This window comes from Anopheles nili, chromosome 2 (genome assembly GCF_943737925.1).
Source record: "Anopheles nili chromosome 2, idAnoNiliSN_F5_01, whole genome shotgun sequence".
Taxonomy (NCBI): domain Eukaryota; kingdom Metazoa; phylum Arthropoda; class Insecta; order Diptera; family Culicidae; genus Anopheles; species Anopheles nili.
The window spans coordinates 77,068,314-77,087,148 of record NC_071291.1 but is presented as its reverse complement, the minus strand read 5'-3'; the positions used below and the strand labels follow the sequence as shown (position 1 = coordinate 77,087,148).

Sequence of the window (18,835 nt, the reverse complement as noted above, 5' to 3'; positions counted from 1 at the left end):
AATTGTGATTACGCTATGCAAACGATCAACTGAACATGGTATATGAATAATTGGAGCAAAAAGTTATTTATGTTTATGTCATACAATTTCTGCCACTCAGGAGTCTCAACCACCTTTTCGCCGTTAGCAGCAAAGCATAAAACCCTTTCTGCTTGTTAAAAGAAGGTTCATTCACATTTGGCAAGGGAAATACAATGTGCCAACACAGTTAGACAGGAATATTATGAGCTGAACGAATAAGGTGGCTTAGAAACAGGTCCAGGTAAGTTCAGCGATCTTACCGTAAAAGGTAGCCTGATCCGATCGGCAAAGGTGGTAGAACGCAGAAAGAACTGTTTTTTTACTGGGAATAGAACACCGATAGAAGAGCGTAAATATGGAAAGAAGCTGCGAAGATAACCCTGCAGAGTAGATCAGGTTTAAAAAATAGCAACCAGCTACGAATACGAAGGTGAAATAGCAATGAAGAATGGGTTGCGAAGTAGATTAAGGAAGATATTATGAATGCACAGAGGAATAGAGAAAAGTTTCTTGCTCCGTTGAAGGATCAGGGAAAAAAACAAAACAAGAATAACAGCAGTAGGTGAACTCACTGCTGTGTGCACCCTTTGGAGTGGAACATTCAAAAGGTTACTGGCCTAAACTCATTTGCTTCTCCACGGCTATGCCACTTGCTTGCTTCTCGGTTGGGTTTCAGAATGATGCGCAGAACTTCATTACGGGAGAGGTGAGAAACCTTTCCATAATTGAAAAAAGCGCAAGCCAAGAATAGAGGAGGAAGTCTAATCACAAACGGACCCCACGAATTGCAGGCGAGGAAATCGAGAAAAAGAGAGAACGGGAACCAGCAAGCGCCTATTGTTAACCTTTCGCTGCTGCTAGACAAGCGTTTGTTAGGCTATCTTCGAGATGAGACACCTCGGCAATCGCAACAACAGTTACTGTGGCGTGGACTTGTTTTATGCTGCAGCAGTAGCAACAGAAGCAGGATGAAGCGAGAGCTGCAAAGGCTGCAGAAGAAGGGGTAGCTCATGACCGGACCTGAAAGGCGCTTGCCCTGGGTTCCATCGGAAGGTCTTTAGAAAGGGGTCTGTGCATGAAGTCGAACTGGTGAGGAGCAGAGAAGCAAAGGCCGATAAACTTCATTGATCGGTCAATGACTGCATGCGGTCATAAGTTAGCCAAAGAGGAGTTCGTCGTCCATCGGGCAGGGCAAAGAAAGATTAAGAAAGAGGAACGAGAAACTGAGAACCGGTCCTTCGATCGTGGTCGTGTGGTTTCCAGAACACAAGTCACTCGAGCATTGTGCGATGGTTCCATATGGAAATGGTGAAATTTACAGAAAGAACAAGCCGCTTTTCTGTAGGTCTCTCGCCGATGGTTCAATGAATAGGCTCATTTGAATTCGTTTGGCTTGTTACTTCTTGCATCTGGAGTCGGAGCAGGCGATAGATTTGAACGTGGAACATAGCTCATGATCCAACATCAACAGTCGTCAGTGAACGTGAAGGTGAATCCCTTCCATCGGCAACTTTACGCTTGATCGAAACCGGCTTCGTATGACAGATTGCAAGGCCCCACCATAGCAAAATCCCCTCGAACGGCTTCACAACATATTCTGACATTGGTTGCGTCCAGTGACCCCAGGATCTCGACACTCGGGGCCACAGTGCGCGGGTTCTCTCTGGCAAGACAGCAGCAGAACACTCGCGCCAAGCCTTCACAGCGCGCGAGCTTTCGAGTGAGCTTTTGTGCTTTCCAAAGCGCCGTTGAAACCGCTCGAGAACGCGCGCGCGATACCTTTCGCACGTGGAACGTGCGTTCTTTTTCCACCACGCGCCTAGAACTCGCACTCGCGCGCTTTCCCAGCAATGGCGCCCTTGTTTTCTCGCGCGTTCGCTTCCCTTCTCTGTCAAAGCTTACTCGCGCGTGCCTACGCATACCGCCGCGAAGGCAAAAGGCTCGCGATCTTCTCTCTCACTCTAGCCCCCCATCACGATGGAGGCGCATTTTGTGCCTTTTTGCAGCACGTTGTTCTGGCCTGCCGCGTATTCCTTCACACGCGTTTTCGGAGTCGATGGCCGACCGGGGAGTTTATTGACTTCTCGCAGCTAGCTTCAAGACCATCTTGGCGAGCGGCGTTTCGTTCGCGTGCCACCCGTTCAGTGGTTTAGTTGGCCTCCTTTCAGACTGGTTCGGATCGTGTCTCTCACCCAGACGGGTAGCGCACCATCCTTCTCTTTCGAGCGCCCGCCCAGCAGCTGGTCCGTTTCGTAAGCATGCTGGGTTCGCTGGAGCGCGTTTATGTCCTTGAAAGTTAAGTCGCGAAGCTAGCGTTGCGTGAATTCTTTGCGTTGCTCTTTCGCGCTGGAAGCACGAGGGAGATTGCATGTTGTAATCCATAAAGTCCCTCCACCGAGCAACCCCGTGTGGCGAGCGAACGAGACGGAGCGGTTGCATAGCATTATTTACGAGAAGGTGTAGCGCTGTCCCGCTCGTACGCCACGTGCCATCTCACTCGCACCCGACCGGGTTGGAGCCAGTGCACGCAAACAAAAAATCCTTTCGAATTTAAATTTCTAGTACAAGGGCACATTTCATGTGATTAATAATGAACAGTGGGACGATTGGAACAGTTTTTACCGCGACGAGAAAGCGATAGAAAACCCCCAAGTCACCGGTGTTCCTTCTCATTCACGGACAAGCTTTTACAGCCAGAGTTAATTTTCGATGATCTTGAGGTAGCGGTGAGTTTGTTGAACTTCTACTGCTGCAACCTTGTGCAGCTCGCGCGCTGTGAAACACCTGGCGTCCCCTTCTCCTCCGGTGCAGGTTAGCGACCTAGTTCTCGCCTCTGCAGCCACCGTTCACGTTCGTCCTTTTACCCACCCGGTAGCTGCTGACCTTCGTGCGAACAACGGCTCACACTCGTGCCGCGATCTCTTGCAGCATGAGATGAGTTTTCGCAAACCGTTTCGCGACGCGTCTAGACACACGGAAACTGGAACAACACGCAGGAACGGCTAGTCCCGGTCACCAGAAAGAGGCTGGCCGAAGGTCGTCCTGGGACTTGCGCAAAATCGAACCAACGAGCTAGTGTTGCAGGTTTCGCGCACTCGCAACCCCTAGCGAGATATGATCTCTCTCCGGTCTCGGGTGGTGTTTTCTTGTGCAATCATTGTGTGCACCGGGCGACGATTGCAACGATCGACGCTGCAACTGAGCCCAATAGACCGAGTGAAGGCTCCGTTTGGTGTGCCTTACGAGCTTAGAAGCAACCCGCCTTGTGCTAGAGAGGAAGGTCTACTGCAACCCACTAAGACCCCGGTTAGTTGGGTGTACCACCACCAGAGCGAAGAGTGGGCCAGCTGGCGGGGTGTGGTAGCTCAAGGACACGAACCACACGCGGCGATGATCTTATGCGCTCTCGCTGCACCTGGTGCTGTGCTGGTGGGTCTGCATGTTGGCAAATAATCCAACGGAATCAGGTGTGTTTCCTTTGCGTTTAAAGACGGATTTCGCAGTGCAAAGTGTCGTTACGACATCCCAGCGACCTTCCACAGACAGGCAGGCTGGTCACACTCTGCTCGTTTGACTGACGGCATTTAATCAATCGACGGATCTGGTCAGTCGTGGTCACACCGAAAAATGTCACCCTCGACTTGTTGAGGGCTGATGATGACGATAAAGATAGACGTCGCACACTTCTGGGGTGCGATTATTCGTGAATAGGTGTCATGCAGGGAGACGGAAACGTGGAATTAATTTAAACGCCCCGTCATAAGCAGAGCATCCTGAGTGTGCTCGCTCACGTTGGCCAGCTCGTGGCTTTGAGTACGTTTTTCGGCGCGTTTGTTAACGCGATACGCCTCTTAATAATAGACCATTATTGACCCATATACCACGCCGCGTGCCTATCTTCATCTACTGCATCTCGCTCTCTCTCTCTCTCTCTCTCTCTCTCTCTCTCTCGCGTGCGCGCTCAATTTTCCACTCATTTAAATGGGGTGTTCCATCATCAATTTCTCAGAAATGAAGCGTGTCGTGCCCAGCGCTCGGTCGGCGAGTTTATGTTTGCATTTCCAACTCATTTCCTTATCCTCGGGAGCTACTGCAGAGTGTGTGACACACTGACTCGATTTTAAGTCGGGCGCGGATTGGTTCCGTTTTGTGTGCGTGCCTTTATGCTTTTTTTTGTCTACCACCCACCCACCCCCTTTCGTGGGGTGTGTGTGTGCGATCTCGCGGGTTCGCGCCTTTATCTGCCGATGACCAACTTCTTCGAAAACGCGCGGTATTTTTCACCGCGCAAGCGTAAGGTGAAGTGTTGATGGTTGCCATTTGGATGGATGGATGCGAACGAGAGGAGTTGCAGGTTTCCTGTGTTTGTTTCTCTACTTTTTTTCCGCTTTTCTTACAAGCCAAATTGTGCGCAGACCTCGCGATTACGGGTCATTCACCTGGCGGCGGGTGGGCGTTCGCGATTCCGGACGTGTTGTCGAGATACGCGCGTTTGGGGCTTGTTTTTGTGGACTTTTAGGGGGCGATGTTGCTGTGAAGTGCTAGCGTCAATCGGAGATTTTTTTATCAACCATCAGTGAGCCGATTGTGGCTTTTGGCGGATGCTTAGTCACCCTCGCAAGTGCTGACCGTGTTGAGATATGGAGCCTTAGCTGAGTCGTAGTTACCTATATTTTAAATAATAAATATATCGGCCACAACTTCGAGTTACTTCAGCTCAAATGTGCGACCTCGCCTCCATTGGTAGCAGATAAAGGGGTTTTAACGAAATAAAACCAGAAAACCCCATACACCTCCGAACAAAAAGGACACTGCAACTCCCCGGGCATAGAGGTGGAAAGGGGGTTGTCCTCACCCCGGCAGAATAAAAAAAGTAACCCCCACCCGTGGAAGGGCGACGCAGACGAGAATCTCGAACGAAGCGAACCAAAGTTGAATGAACTTGAGTGGCCTCGTTCTTTTATCTGCCACCCTCTGGGCGCCTTGGCGCGTGTGGAAAAGCGGTCCACAGGTGGGGAAGGGTGTAGAAGAAGTGCAAAAAGTATCGCCCCCTCTCGCTTCACTCGTGGTCGTTCTGTCCCATTCGCACTCGCGTCACAAACTCTTTGAAAGCAATGCCCTCGAAGAACAAGAGTCCGCAGCTCTCGGTTGTGTAGCTCGAACGAACGAAAGAGAGGCGAATAGAGAGCGAGCTCGGGTATGAGCGAGATGGCCCGAAGGGGTTGCACGTGCGTGCGACTGTCTTCTATAAGGAGTTGGAGGGTGATGGGGGTGTTGCGAGTGGGGTTGGCCTTGAGATTTTATGAGGCCACCCCACACAACCGGCGGCGCATTTCATTGCCCCGTGGTGGTGAGCCGTTTCGTTTCTCAATCTGTTTTCCACTCGCTCGCTGCTCGCGCTGTCTCTTTCGCACTGACGCACAGTGGATGGTGTCCTCTTCTTTGCGCCTGTTGATAGGGTGGTTTGCTTCGATGGGGTGGCTTTTGTGTGACGTTCGTTGGTGTGCGAGCATGTGCGCATACGTGAAAAAAGGAGGACAAATATCCCCTTCTCATAGCCCCTCGCGAGCCCACGACCATTCCTTTTTCAGTGTATACTAATGAACTTAAAGGAAAAAGGCCTCCTTGCCAATGACGCGGGTGAGAGAGCGAGAAAATGAAGCAAAAATAAAGAGATAGAGCGAACGAATGATTTGTTCTCGTTCTCGCCTTCAGGATGCTCGAGTCTGTGTGCCTGCTTTTGCATGAACCCCGACGAGGTTCATTTGGGAGCCCATTTCCACCGCTCGATTGCAACCCAACGGTTGGTTGCGTGTGTTTCGCAAGCTGGATGCACTATTCGCTCCGTTTGTCTCTTTCTCGCTCTGTCGGCCACACTGGCAGACGTTCGTTTTCGTTTGTTCCAGAAAGTGCTGGTCGAACGTGGAAGGGGCTGAAGAAAAGGTAGTTTACTCTTCTTTTCTTCTTCTTCGAAGGCCGGATGTGCGCGACCTGCATTTTTGGGTGATAACAACGGAGTAGATCCCTGATAAGAGCTCCAATGGAAGGCTGAAGTGGACACGAACTGCCCAGTGAACCTCTTTTTTTGTTCGTCTTGAACGAGACAAACCAGACCGAGAGCCGAGCAGGGTGAGCGAGTGAGCGAGCGAGAGAGAAGAGAGAAGAACGAAAAGCCATTCCAGTGTTGTGGTAAAGTCCATTGGCCCCAAGAACGGGCGGCGACCTAGAACCGAATGTTGAAGCACTATGCTCAACGAGAATGAACGCTCGCGTGAAGGGATGCGTACAACCCTGGGCGCGTGTGTGTTCATTTTCCAGGCTGCGATGAACCGCCCGTCAGAACAAGAATGCCAAGAGAAGGGCGCAGGCGGCCACCGTGATGGATGAGGTCGACGACCATGGAATCGATGGGACCGCGAGGGTGACGAGAGCGAGCAGAAGAAGACGCCTGCGAGTGGGTGTGGGAGAAGTAATTTAGGTCATCAACCTTGCATGTGGGTTACTGAGGCCAACGACACCGAAGCGCCGTCATCGTCGTCCCTCTCGTGGCTGTTCCCTGCAACATGAAACCCTTCGAGTCGCGTCTCATGCGCCGTTATCATCGACTTTGCTAGGGCGTCTGTACGGTTGCTTTGTCTGATGGAGTGAGTGGGTCGATTGGGCATCGCTTGCTCTCTCACACACCCAGCAAGTGAAGTGCAACAGTGCAACCGGACCGAAGCCGAAATGCATCTGGCCCTGGCCGATTCGGACGGCTCAATATTCGCCAGGTACAAGGGTCGTTTGCACGGCGGTTTTGCCCTTTCGCATTTTCCGCTCGCCGTTCGTTTTTTATTCTCCCGGTTTTCGAATTAATGATGGGCGGGCGTGTGGGGAGATTCTTGGATCTGTACTCAGGTGGAAGCGTTGTGGACGAAAATGACGAATTTATGTAACGTTGCCACTTCGCACAAAATAGTGCTTTTCGTACGTGAAACACCTCGAGATAATCTCAAATGCAACGTACGTTCGCCAGGGGGCTTCTGCCAGAGAGATGGTAATCGGTTGGGAATTCATTTTGCAACGCCATAAAACCGAGGAAGCAACCATGTTCGGGGGTGTGCATTGTTGAACCAACGTTGAAGACCTCAGCAGCACGCAACGGCACGCACGCACGCAAGACCACCACCCGTTTAGGTGCAGTGGTTGACCAACATCCTCCTTCCATCGGCACACAAAGCGGCCCAGCGGCTAAGAAACGCACCAAAAGGTCTTTGCACCGTTAATGTGTCAATGCTACCGACGGCGAGGGCTCGGGGGCATAGTTTGCTCCTTTTTTCTCGGTTTCGCTGATTAAAAACCCCCACCATACGGTTGGAGCCAGCTTCAAAGGGTGCACTTTGTAGGGCTGCGACGTTGTTGTCGTCACTAAAAAATCGCGATCGAATGGCGCGTGTGTCGCCATAGCAGCAGCGAAAATCGAATTCATTTTCATTTGAGTTAGAAACGATCTCCTGACAACGAAGTGCCGAAGCTGCGATAAATAAGCAAATACCATGCTGTAGCAGTTTCTCCTCAAGATTCAACGGATTTTAAATAACACCGGTTTAACCATGGGTTTCATCAGATTATAGACTCAGTCCCCCCGGCTAGCCTTGTCGGAGTGAACGCGCGTTCAACTCCCGCCAGCGAGAGAAATCTTGTCATTTTACCTTGAAACGGTTGCCCACCGTTGGTCGCCATTGTCGTGAACCTGCAATCGTTCCCTTCGCTTTATGCACCCTTCGTTAGCTACTTCACAACTGATCGGCCAACGCAGAGGTCGCAAACCGCCTTTTAGGTGCAAAATTTGCGTAAACGAGCTAGTTTTGCAAGCGATGGAGGCGCCTGGTGCTCGGTAAAAACGCACGTGCGCGAACCAATCGAAGGTGTTAAAAACCCCTCCACCAATCAAAGGAACCATCAACCAGAAGTGGAAAGAAATCAATCCGGATCCGTTGGTAGTCCAATGAACTTCTGTTGCTCCTTCACCGTAACGCGGCCGTACGGGTAGCCAACGTGTGCATTGGAATTATTTTGCAATAGCACGTCTGTGCCGCATAAATCGTGGTGATTGACAGCAAACAGATGCTGAAAGTAGACTAAACAATGTTGAACTATCCCATTTACCCAAGGGAAGTCGTCCAAGTCAAGTCAAACTGTCGTCACGCATGCGAATATTCCCGGACGTACTCTCAGTCCGTCAAATTTCGAGCTAGAAGCACTGAAAATAACTATTCTAAAACTAACTTCCGTTTGCTCGATTGAAACTTCAGCCACCCCGCTGACAAACCCGCATAGTTCTTTAGGTCGCCAGTGTCGTTTCTTCTTCTTACTTTGCTGCTAGCACTCGTACCCTTTGCTCTGCTTTGCCTACTACGTTATGTACAGCATTTGCTCATTCCTCGCAAAGGCACACACACACACACAAACGGGCACAGACACAAACGTCAAAAAGGCTATTGACTCGTAACTGTTCTACGCGCCGTCATCGGTGTTGTCGTCGCCCTCGTCACTGTTTTGTTGTTTAGCTAATGGTTGGGCGGTGAATTTAAATTACGCCCCACACAACGCGTACACACGGCCACATTACATTAGTAGCGCTAATGTCATTCGAGTTCCAGTTGCTGCTACGCCTAGATAAACGGGAGGATCGTGCACCGGTGGTGGAAAACAATCACCCCAAAAATGGTACAATTTCCTAATATTCACACTCTTCTGGTCTCCCCTTTGCCTGCTGTGCCCTGAACGTTCACCCTCACTTGGGTACGTTCTTCACCTAACTGTAACTGGATATATTTTTTTACTGTTAATTGGAGAGAGAGGAAGTTTGTTGGTAATTTTTTCGTGAATTCATTTGCATACTCATCATGATTCAAGCATGAAGCATTCAACTATGCTCGCGTGCTGGGTGGACATGTTCCGAAAGGCAGGCCTGGGAGGCTATGAATCAGAACACATTCCACTGAATGCCGCCTGCGACAGCTCCCCAAGAGTTCCCGGTATCCCAGGAAGCAAGGAAACAGGATTCAAAAAGCGGACTTTCCAGTTCCAGTTCGTTGCGGTGCAGCTGTGGGTCGAAGTTGGTGACTCACCGCACTCACGAGCTCAACGAACTGGGGCTTTTGGGGTACATTAATCATCGTATCAGCACCCAGACTTACGTTGACAAATCGAACACCCCCTCGGCGAGCTTAAATGAATTTTCTCATGGTGCAAACGGTGCAAATGTTTGTGCGAAAAAATATGTGCAAATTATCTAACCATTGCGCCTGCTCGCTGTGTTACGGGATGTTGGTTTTTTTTTATTTCGCGATGACGAAATTATTTACATTTCCAAGACGAACGGCCGAAACCAACAAATGACTCGCGAAGAAATTAGGGGAAACCCAAAGCACAACTAAACCATGACGGGGTCCACCCGGCTTTGAATTCGGAAAGAGGAGCAAGGAAATGGAAAAAGTGCAAGTAACAAGTAACCGGCACGAACAATAACAAACTGCTCACGAAGATTCGAAGTTCAACGACCTCTCCATCTCTCGCCCTTTTATCGGGTTTTTCCTACCACCCTCGAGAAAGGGAAGAGACGGAAGGCAAACATTAGCAGTGCAAGCGCTGCCGGTAGAAAGTGTCGAAGACTTCCATCATTTACGGGAAAATGGTAGGAAGGAAGCACGAAAGAGAGAGAGAGAGAGAGAGAGAGAGAAAGAGAGACAGAGAGCTAAGAGGGCTAAACGAAACAAACAATCCTTAAAAGCTGATTCACATCGCAAACGACGTTTCGTAAGGCTTTTGGAAACAAAAAACCCCAGTTGGCCAAAGCGGGTGAACGAAAAAGAAATAAACGATCCCACCCTATTTCGGGTTTAATGCGTTCATTTACCCGTAGGGAAAGCCCATTCCTCCCCCTGCTCGCGAGGTGGGAGAAAAGAAAATCAAAATCCGTAGCAAAACAAAAACAAAAATCAAAAACAACATTCCACTGGCCTTCTTTCTCACACCAAGCTCAATTCCATGGGCTCTCTGGTCCTCGGTACATTACACAATGCCCGTGGCGTCTCGTTCGCGCCTTTCTAAGCTCGAACACGAACACTAAGGTAGGAAAAATGATCGCCAACGAAGTAAAAAGAGAGAAGAAACAACCTACGAAAACCAAAACAAAACATCTAAATTAAAACAAAATGTTTACCTCCGGAGAAAGGAAGCTGCTGCCGTTGGATGGAGGGGAAGGGTCATTAAAGTGCTGTGCTAGGAAGAAACAGAGAAGGTGGACCAGAAGGTGTAAAACGAAAATGGAAGAGAGCGAGAGAGAGAGAGACTGAGCGAGATCGAGAGAACTATCAAAGAGGAGGCGAGGGAAAGAAATGAAAATCGTGTAAAAAAAATTACGGCACTACTTCGCGCCGTTTTTCGGTGGGTTGTCGTTGTTTTTCTTTTTCTATTTTGCTCGATTCAAATTCCACCTCCCGAATTATAAGGGGTCGTTGGCCTGCCATGGACGTATGCTAGTTTCTCCGCCGCGCGAGTAGTGCCGAGGCTCGTGTGTTGGTTAGTAGTTAACACAATTGCATAATACACTGAATCAACAACGAATCAAGGCACCGTCGCCATCACCATCGCCATCTTCGTTACCGAATCAACCGTTTCCGTTCGTCTTCAATTATATATTACGCCAAGGAGCGTGTGGTGGTGTGTCCGTGCGTGTGTGTGAGTAGTAGAGAGAGAGAGAGAAAGGTGCAATGAGGAAAAGAGAGAAAAGGTGGCAGATATCACGCGGAAATGCCAACTTCATCATCATAAGCGATCCGCAATCAGCCATTTTTGCGTAACCACTCATTGGGCCAATGGGCCAGAAAAAGAGAACGATCATCGCCCATCCTGGAACGAGTGAGAGGCCAGGTGGAAGAGAGCGAGATAAAGCAAGAGGGTGGAAAAATGCAGTCCCATGATGGCCGTCCAAGTGCGGTTTGCTTGGAGAGGGCATAGATCGCGATCAATCGTCTGCCGAAGGAGAGATCGCCAGCAGGAGTACCAATGACGTTCGGCTCTCGCAGCAGAATGCGATCGGTCATTCACTTCCTATATTCTCTCTCTCTCGTTTTCGATGGTGATCGCGAGCCATCTGATAGTGGAGACATGTTTTGACCAAAAATAAACTAAAAGAGCACAGGGTGGCTCTCGGGGCGTCGATCGAGCAGACAGACGAGCGTAATTATAGGTCGGCGATCTACATTCCCACTTCTTTTTTCCCAGCTCTTTCTCTCTCTGTCACTTGAGCGAGAGAATGTTCTCGCTTCATCCGAGTAGAGCATGAAGCAAGGGTTTTTTTTGTGTAGCCCCAGGAACTCCGATGGGGGCATTGACTTGACGCCCCGTTCGGATCTGGTTGATCTCCACACCAACGATGGCGTAGAAAAACGTAATAATACGGCGATAAAATGCCGTCCCTGCGCATCGCCAAAAGGCGTGACCCCATTCGGGCCGGCGTTGGAGGGACTCATTTCGTTGTTTCACATCCTCCAGTGCAACGGCACGGCGCGCTTGCATTATTTGCGTATGCAAACAAAGAAAAAGCCCCGTGGGGAGGGATAAAATTGGCAATAAAAATGAACGATCGGCTCCGGTGGATGTGTGTTAACGACTGCACTCGTCACTTCTCGAAGATGCTCTCGAAAAGGAGGCGCATGATGGAGCTGCAAATTGAATTGAAGCTGCAAAATGGCTTCCTAGCGGGTTGGGTGCATTCACCGCGCCAGGACAAAGGGATGTCTCGTGTGTTTTCCTTCACAAGCCTGCTTAGAAAGGGAGGATGTTCTACTGCTCGAAACGGTGGCAAAGAAGCCGTGAATAACCCCCACTAGGCCCAGTGACACATCGAAACGAAACGAGAACGCAAATGTACGTTTTGGGCCCGCGTCTAACGGGGAAATTGCGGTGTTTCCCCCTGGTCGCGTAGATGTTGACGGTCGCGTAAATTTGTGTTTGCTCACGTACCCGCCATGTCAGTGAACACTCGGTATTGTTCTTGCTCGCTATGCTTGTGGCCCCCTTTTTTTCTCTCGGGCCCTCCCACAACCTGTTTCGTGAGCGGCCTCATATGACGTGGTTCGCAACAACCTCCGGTTGATGGGGTCGGTTCCGGTCGTAGCATCGGTTTGGATCTATTCAGACCTCCGGCATTTATGGGACATCATAGATACCGTAATGTACCTGTGGTAACTGAGGGATCAAGAATGTGTTTTTCCTTACAAAAACATGGAGGAAGCCCTGCACACAACGTCCGTAATTTTAAGCACATTTTAAGAGCAAAATATGCCTAACAAAAAATGCAAGATAATTTGTTTTTTTTTTTTTTGTCGAACATCGTGCTACCTTCGTAAAATTCGTGTTCCGGAGCCGACTCACCGAATGAATTAACGTACTACCATCTCTCGCATGCTTTGAGAGGCCACTGACCTCGTAGTAACTGTCGAAAGTGTGAAAAATTACGCGCAAACGCTTGGGCGCCTTCCTCCCCAAGGGGGGAGGTGGCGCAGAAAGGGTGGACCTAAAACACAGAACTGACAAAACAACAACCCCCCCCCCCGCAGTTCGCTGCCCTCTAACATTAGCCACGATGGGGAGCAAAAAAACTCATTAGAAAAAGGCACAAGGGCAAGAAAGTAGCGGGAATAGCTAAATGAATTCTGGTACCCCATCGAGAGCAAAACGAAGGGGTGGATTAGTGGGTTGGCCGCAGCATAATGCTGTCGCACAGCACAGCAGCAGCTGGGGAGCTCGGGTCCAGTAGTGTTCAGTATGTTATTCTCGAATCGCTTTTTCGTCATCATTTGGGGGTTGTTTTTTTCTCGTGTGTGCTGTTTTGCTTTTTCCTCCCCCTCCTCCTTTTTGCACACCCGTAACACACCCGCACTCTCGACCGAGAGAGAGAGAGAGAGAGAGAGAAAATATACAACAAAACAACCGTTATGGGGCACAAAAATTACGTACGAATGTTGTATGGGACACACACCGGTCGGTCAACGCCGGTCTAAGCGGACATAAAGTTTAACATAACGTCCAGCTGGGGTTGGGGGGTGGTCGTCCCCATTCCGAGTGTGTGTGTGTGTGTGGTTGTGGATTTCAACCATACACTCCGGACCCGGACATAAGCGCCTCGAAAAAGCAAAAGAGAGAGAGAGAGAGAGAGAGAGAGAGAGAGAGAGAGAGAGAGAGAGAGGTGGAGAAAAACACGACCATCGGGTAAGGCCCACCCCTCATTTGGGGGATGAACTCTCGGGGAGGGGGTGGTGGTTGGTGAGAAAAAAATTATGTAACCCCAGGGCGCGTTTTTGCGCGTGCGACGGAACAAAATGCGCGTTGCCTGCAGCAGTACTAGTCAGGCTCCTCCACAGGCTCAGTCGAGGAAGGGACCCCATGGCCAGGCGGTGGGTGTTGCGCAAGACAACACCCGGCTCGCACTCGCTCTCTTTCGTTTTCGGACAAGAAGTTCGTTGACCGCGCACGCGATCGTGTGCGTCCGCGGAACTAACCCTATTCGCTTCTGTCCCGTGGTTTCGCCGGTGGCCTCTTGCTCGCTCGCACCCGTGTGTGCGTGTGTGTGGTTTTATGTTGCTTTTCCTTCTAATTTCCACGCCGCGTGACACCCGCCCGTCCCGTGGTTGCACTTTGCGCGCGCTAAACGGTTAGCGTAGCGTCCGCGCTCGTGCTTCCTTGTGCAATAAATCGGCTAGAGAGCTCTAAAATTGGAAGCAGCGGTGAAGGAGAAACACGTTGGAATGTTGTCACCGATAAACCGGCGTGATGATAGCAATAAATGCGCCAAACAGCGTTAGGAGTTGGTCGGAACTTGCTTACAAAATGTGAAAAATAACAAACAAGTTACTTAACACATTTAAGCCACGAAAAAGTACTAAGCCGGTCGGTTACACGGATGTCCTGGGTGGACCTACAATGGTAAAGAATAGCCACCAAATCCAAACCATGACAACATTCTCAAAGTTATCATTCTAACTCACGAAAGTCATAAATCAAAGTGACAGGTATGGAGCCTTTTGTGTTTTTTTCCTCCTCCTCATGGTCTTTTTTTCCACCACGAGTATCGTTCCTACTAGTTTGTTCCTCCTACATGTATCGGTTGTCGCGTTGACCTAATTAGGTGACACACAGGTCCTGGTGTCTTGGTCAACCCCTGGGTCCTTGTAACGGTACCAATGTTCTCACGTTACCCCAATGGGCGACGTATGGGGGTGGCGATTCTAATGCTCGATCGTTGATGGGTTCATTTTGTGACATAAACAAAAAAAACCCACCCCCTACGAGCAGCGCTCCACTTAACAGCCACAGGGTGACATCGACTAACGGGTCCTCCATCGCTGGCTAGAATAAAGGCTCCCGCTGCTTGTGGAATAAAACTAAACGAACGAAAGCTCGACGGATCTAGAGGATCGCGGGACAAACGATCGGCCTTTCGTCCCCTTCCCAACGCAGGGTTTTCCACTCCCATACAGCTCCCGTGGCTTTCCAACCACCTCCGAAAACAACCGCTTTGAGCCGGCGGTCAATGAACTCGACCTACCCCGCTCTCTCTCTCTCTCTCTCTCTCTCTCTCTCTCTTTCTTTCGCCTGTTATAGGCGTGCTCTTTCGGTCTCCAGTTCACAAACAATGGTTCCGAGTGTGACGACGACCGATCGGGGGGATGAATGAGATGCGCTGGATTCTGTCCACTGACGAAGAAAAACATCAACGAACCGTTTGTGTGAGAGAGAGAAAGAGAGAACGAATGAGAGAGAATGAAAAAAGGGGTATAAAATATGCAAATCTCGCGAACCACGAGCGCATCGGCAAACCAGGAAATCGCTCCCCGTCTGGACATTGGGGCTTGAGCTCTCTTTCTGTCCGTCCTCTCTCCTTCTCTCTTTCTCGAACGTTTGACAGAAATGACGTCACGGAAAGTTCGTTTGACGCCCGGTCGGTCCTGCTGAAAGTGTGTGCTGGAACTGGTAGAACGCGCGGGGCCTGCTGGTTCGTTCACCTTTTGCTGTTGTCGCCTGATGTTGTTGTGGGCTGTTCGATGACGCATGCTTCTCTCAGGCGAGCCTAAAAACAATGTCAAATGAAACCCTCAAGTCGCTCAAAGCATCAAGCCCTGCATCGCATACTTTAAATCACGACAATTTCAGTTTGCAAAATACACACCCGCAAAAACGCTCTCCATCCACAAGATTGACCCAAAGAAAACCTGATCTACTCGGTCCTTTGTGGGACGCAATCTCAAATCCCCGGTCAGCCGTTGAATGGCCGCGCCAAATGTGAGTCAGTGTCAGAATCAGCACCAACAGATATACACAAAGCACGCGCGTTCGGGTTCAGCGACGGTTTTGTGGCATTTTGTGTTGCAAAACGAACGAAAAAAAAAAAGAGAAAAGAATAGAAGGAAAATGCACCCTCGCAAGCCACCAGACCACTACCCCGTTGGAAATGAGAACGAAACGCGCGCACACGTTCATGCGAAGAACGAAGAAGTCCCAGGCAGAAAGAGGGGCGCGTTCGTTCTCGTTGCGAGTCCACCCCACGAGAAAAGTCCACCCCTCTGGCCCCTAGCTGGCTGGGCTAGGGAGGAGGCCAATGAACTTTGGCGAGCCAACGCGAGCCTCTGCCTGCGGCAGAGTGGAACAAACTTACGGTGAATCGCCCTCCTGGTGGGGGGAGGGGGGGGGAACGTCGCCTTCGCGGTTTTCCTTTGCTCTCGCGTTATGTTGCGCCCTTCGCGCGCGTTTGGTGGCGCTTTTTTTGTGCGTTCTCGAGGTAAGGCCACTGACCGCGTGCGCTCTCGGACCTCGATCCGATGGTTCGGTCTCTTCTGCACTTGCTTTTGCGAGCGATCAAGCGATCGCAAGGCGGCCATTGTTTACTTCACGTTCGGAGGGTGGGTTCGTAAAGGGTGACGAACAGGGGGTGGATCCTTCGAGAAGGGCTTCAATCGAGTGCAGGTCGCGAAGCGAAAAAGGTATGCGACTGCGAAAATATGAAACCATAAATAAAACAGATCGAACCGCCAACCGGTACTTACGAATCCTTTGTTTCCCTTTTTTCGCGCACTTCGGTGGTGGGTGAATCATCTCTACAAAGAAACAGCCACACCACCTCTTGAATCTGAATCATCGATTATCGCGAGGTTTGTTTTTTTTTTATTGTTGCGTGCCTTCCTTTTCGGTCGATAGCAAAAAAAAAACCTTTTATCGCCGGTGGTGAATCAGTTCCGGAATGCATGTGGCGCCTCATCCGAATCTCCTGAAGGGGTGGTTTTTCTCACGATTTCCATTTAACGGTGCGCGGGACCCAAAATTGCAACACCCCAAAGCCACCGCGTAATAAGAGCCCACGGGTTTCCCATTCGCTGGAACGTGCAACGCACGCGATTTTCTCCACCGCAAGCGAACCGACTCATCATAATTGGCCGCGCGCGCGGTCGCTGGACGCCGGTTCGAATCCCTCTCACTTTCTTTCCTCGAACAGAAGACGTTGATGGCCGGATCCATCGTTGGGAAGGAGGTGGAAGAGAAGAGTGAGAAGGGCGAGTGGGAAATTGGGTGGTGGGAGGCGGTAAAAAAGCGCTGTAAAATACGCAAAAAAACCCACACACCCTCAGCGCCTCTTTATCTGCGCTGCTTCTCAAAAGAAACGAGATTTTGGTGGAGTAGCAGCATACCTGTGGTATCATCCATCCCACAAAGTGCCATACGTGGTGACGGTGGTGTGAGAGAGATGGAAGCTCGAGTGAGAGAGAGAGAGAGAAGTGATACACACACGTCATGAAAGGGCGCCCGAAAGAGAGCGCCAGCGAAGGGGTGTTTCGTAGTACTACGGGTGCGATACGCCCTGTGTGTAAAATGGCCTCTGACGGCCGAGTTGCTGCCCTCTGCTGCTGCTGCTGCTCGACCTGCCTGCGATTCCGCCCTCCCCACCCCCATAGGACCACGCGCACCCTCAAGTCGTACGTCTCAGCACACGCACTCCGGCCAATGTGTGTGTGTGTGTGTGTGCCTGGCCTGGCCTGGCCGCGCCGTTTTTCGGGGTGGATGACCAAAAATTGGGTCACGAAACCAACACGGCCACCCTCGGCAGTCACCCGGCAGCACACGCGCGTAGCAGTTAAGAAGAGGGGAAGAAAAAGGAAGGGTGTGGGGGTTGCCAGGGGGTGGTTGGTTCACCCGCGACACCACCCCTCCAAACACGCAAAGCCACCCACCGCTGGGCGCAAGTGTTGTGCCACCCGTCACGTACGTTTCGACCGTAAGAGGGGATCCATTTCTGCGGCGTGTTCATTTTGCTGTGTTCATTCGCGCGCGCGCTTGCAACACATCGTAATCGTGGCGTGAGCGAGAGCGTTGGCAGGGAAACCCGCGTTAGAGTGAGACCGAATGAAAGAGGTGAATTGAGGGGGGGTGGGGGCGTACGACGCGGGGAGGCCATCGGCAATGACAGGTCGTTGAACTGTTCGCCATCCCCGGTGGGTCGGAAAATAACGGGGACTAGCGTAGCGGCGAGCGAGACAACACTTGCTGGTACACACACGCGCTCTCTCTTTTTCTCTCGCTCGCTCGCTCGTTCACTCGACACCCGATTACCGAACCATCCAGGTTGCCCCCCTAGCGACAGACGGCGGTGTTCATTCGCAACCAGCGATGGATGGCGCGCCACCCGAGCCTGGGTTGATCGACCATTCATTCGCAAACTGGACGCCTCTGCGAACGCATCGAAAGTCGATCTCGTGACTTTTCTCGCGGTGGTTTTTCGGCACTCGACGGTGCTCCTGTTTTTTGAATTCCCCAACGCACGTGTTCACCAAGGGGAGATCCGTCCGTTATTCGCGTCGAGGTGTGTGAAACAGTTGTTGTGATAAAACGGGCAGAGCACCAACCAACCAAAGGGTTGTCCTCCCCACCAAGAACTGTCCAGTCGTTTTGGCAACAGTGTGTGCGTCCGAAAGATCGCGAGCTTAGTGCGGTAGTGTATCGAACGCGAGAGGAGTAGTTAGCCATACCGGAAGACCGGTGCGATTAAGCGTGGTTTTCCCGCCCGAGTTCACCCCGGATGTGCTCCGGAAAAGCTCGGTGGAACACCGAAAGAAGGATACCAGAAGGTCGAGAGAATTAGCGAATAGAAACTTCCCGTGCGTGCGTGTTGGCGCGCGATTTTTCAGGGCAACAAAAGCTCACTCGTCGCAAGAGCATCCCTTTTTGGGGTGGGCATTTATCAGTGTTTGTGCATGTGTATGTGCGCGGGCGGAGCTCACGTACGTGCGAGTGTGCGTGTACGTGTCGTGTGTCTATGAAGCGGAAATCCTTGTCCATTGCATCCTTGTCCGCCGTCCCGAACGTCGTCAGCGCAGGAATATGGAGATTATGTTGTAAAGTCCACGGCTCACCAGGCGCCTCCATCAGCGGTTGGTTGTGAAAAAGTTTGCGTGCAAGTGCGGGCGGAATCAGTGGCGCGATATCAATTATCCCTCCGTTCGTTACTCCTGCCCCCGGCAAGGAGCATCCATTAATGTGCTGGTGTTTGGTGGCCTTGGGGAGGGACTAGCAAAAATTAAAATAACGCCTAAAACCGAAAAGGTAAAGCGCGCGCAAAAGAGCGAAAGTGTGCGAAGAGAAAATGGGATGCAGCGCTGTGCAGCAGCAACCGAGTGGTGCCATTTCGCAAGGACAAAGCCTGCAAACGCAGCATCAAACGATGGCTCCGTCGGCGGGAAACACGGTCGTCATCGTTCGGCAGCCGTCCTCTCCGCCC

At 51.0% G+C, this 18,835-nt stretch overlaps 1 protein-coding gene across 1 annotated transcript in view; it reads left to right on the top strand.

The window, feature by feature from the left end:
• The window catches only part of LOC128730735 (ecdysone-induced protein 75B, isoforms C/D), a 76,259-nt gene that overhangs the window by 32,188 nt on the left and 25,236 nt on the right, over positions 1-18,835 (top strand). The gene's annotated exons all lie outside the window — the stretch shown is intronic.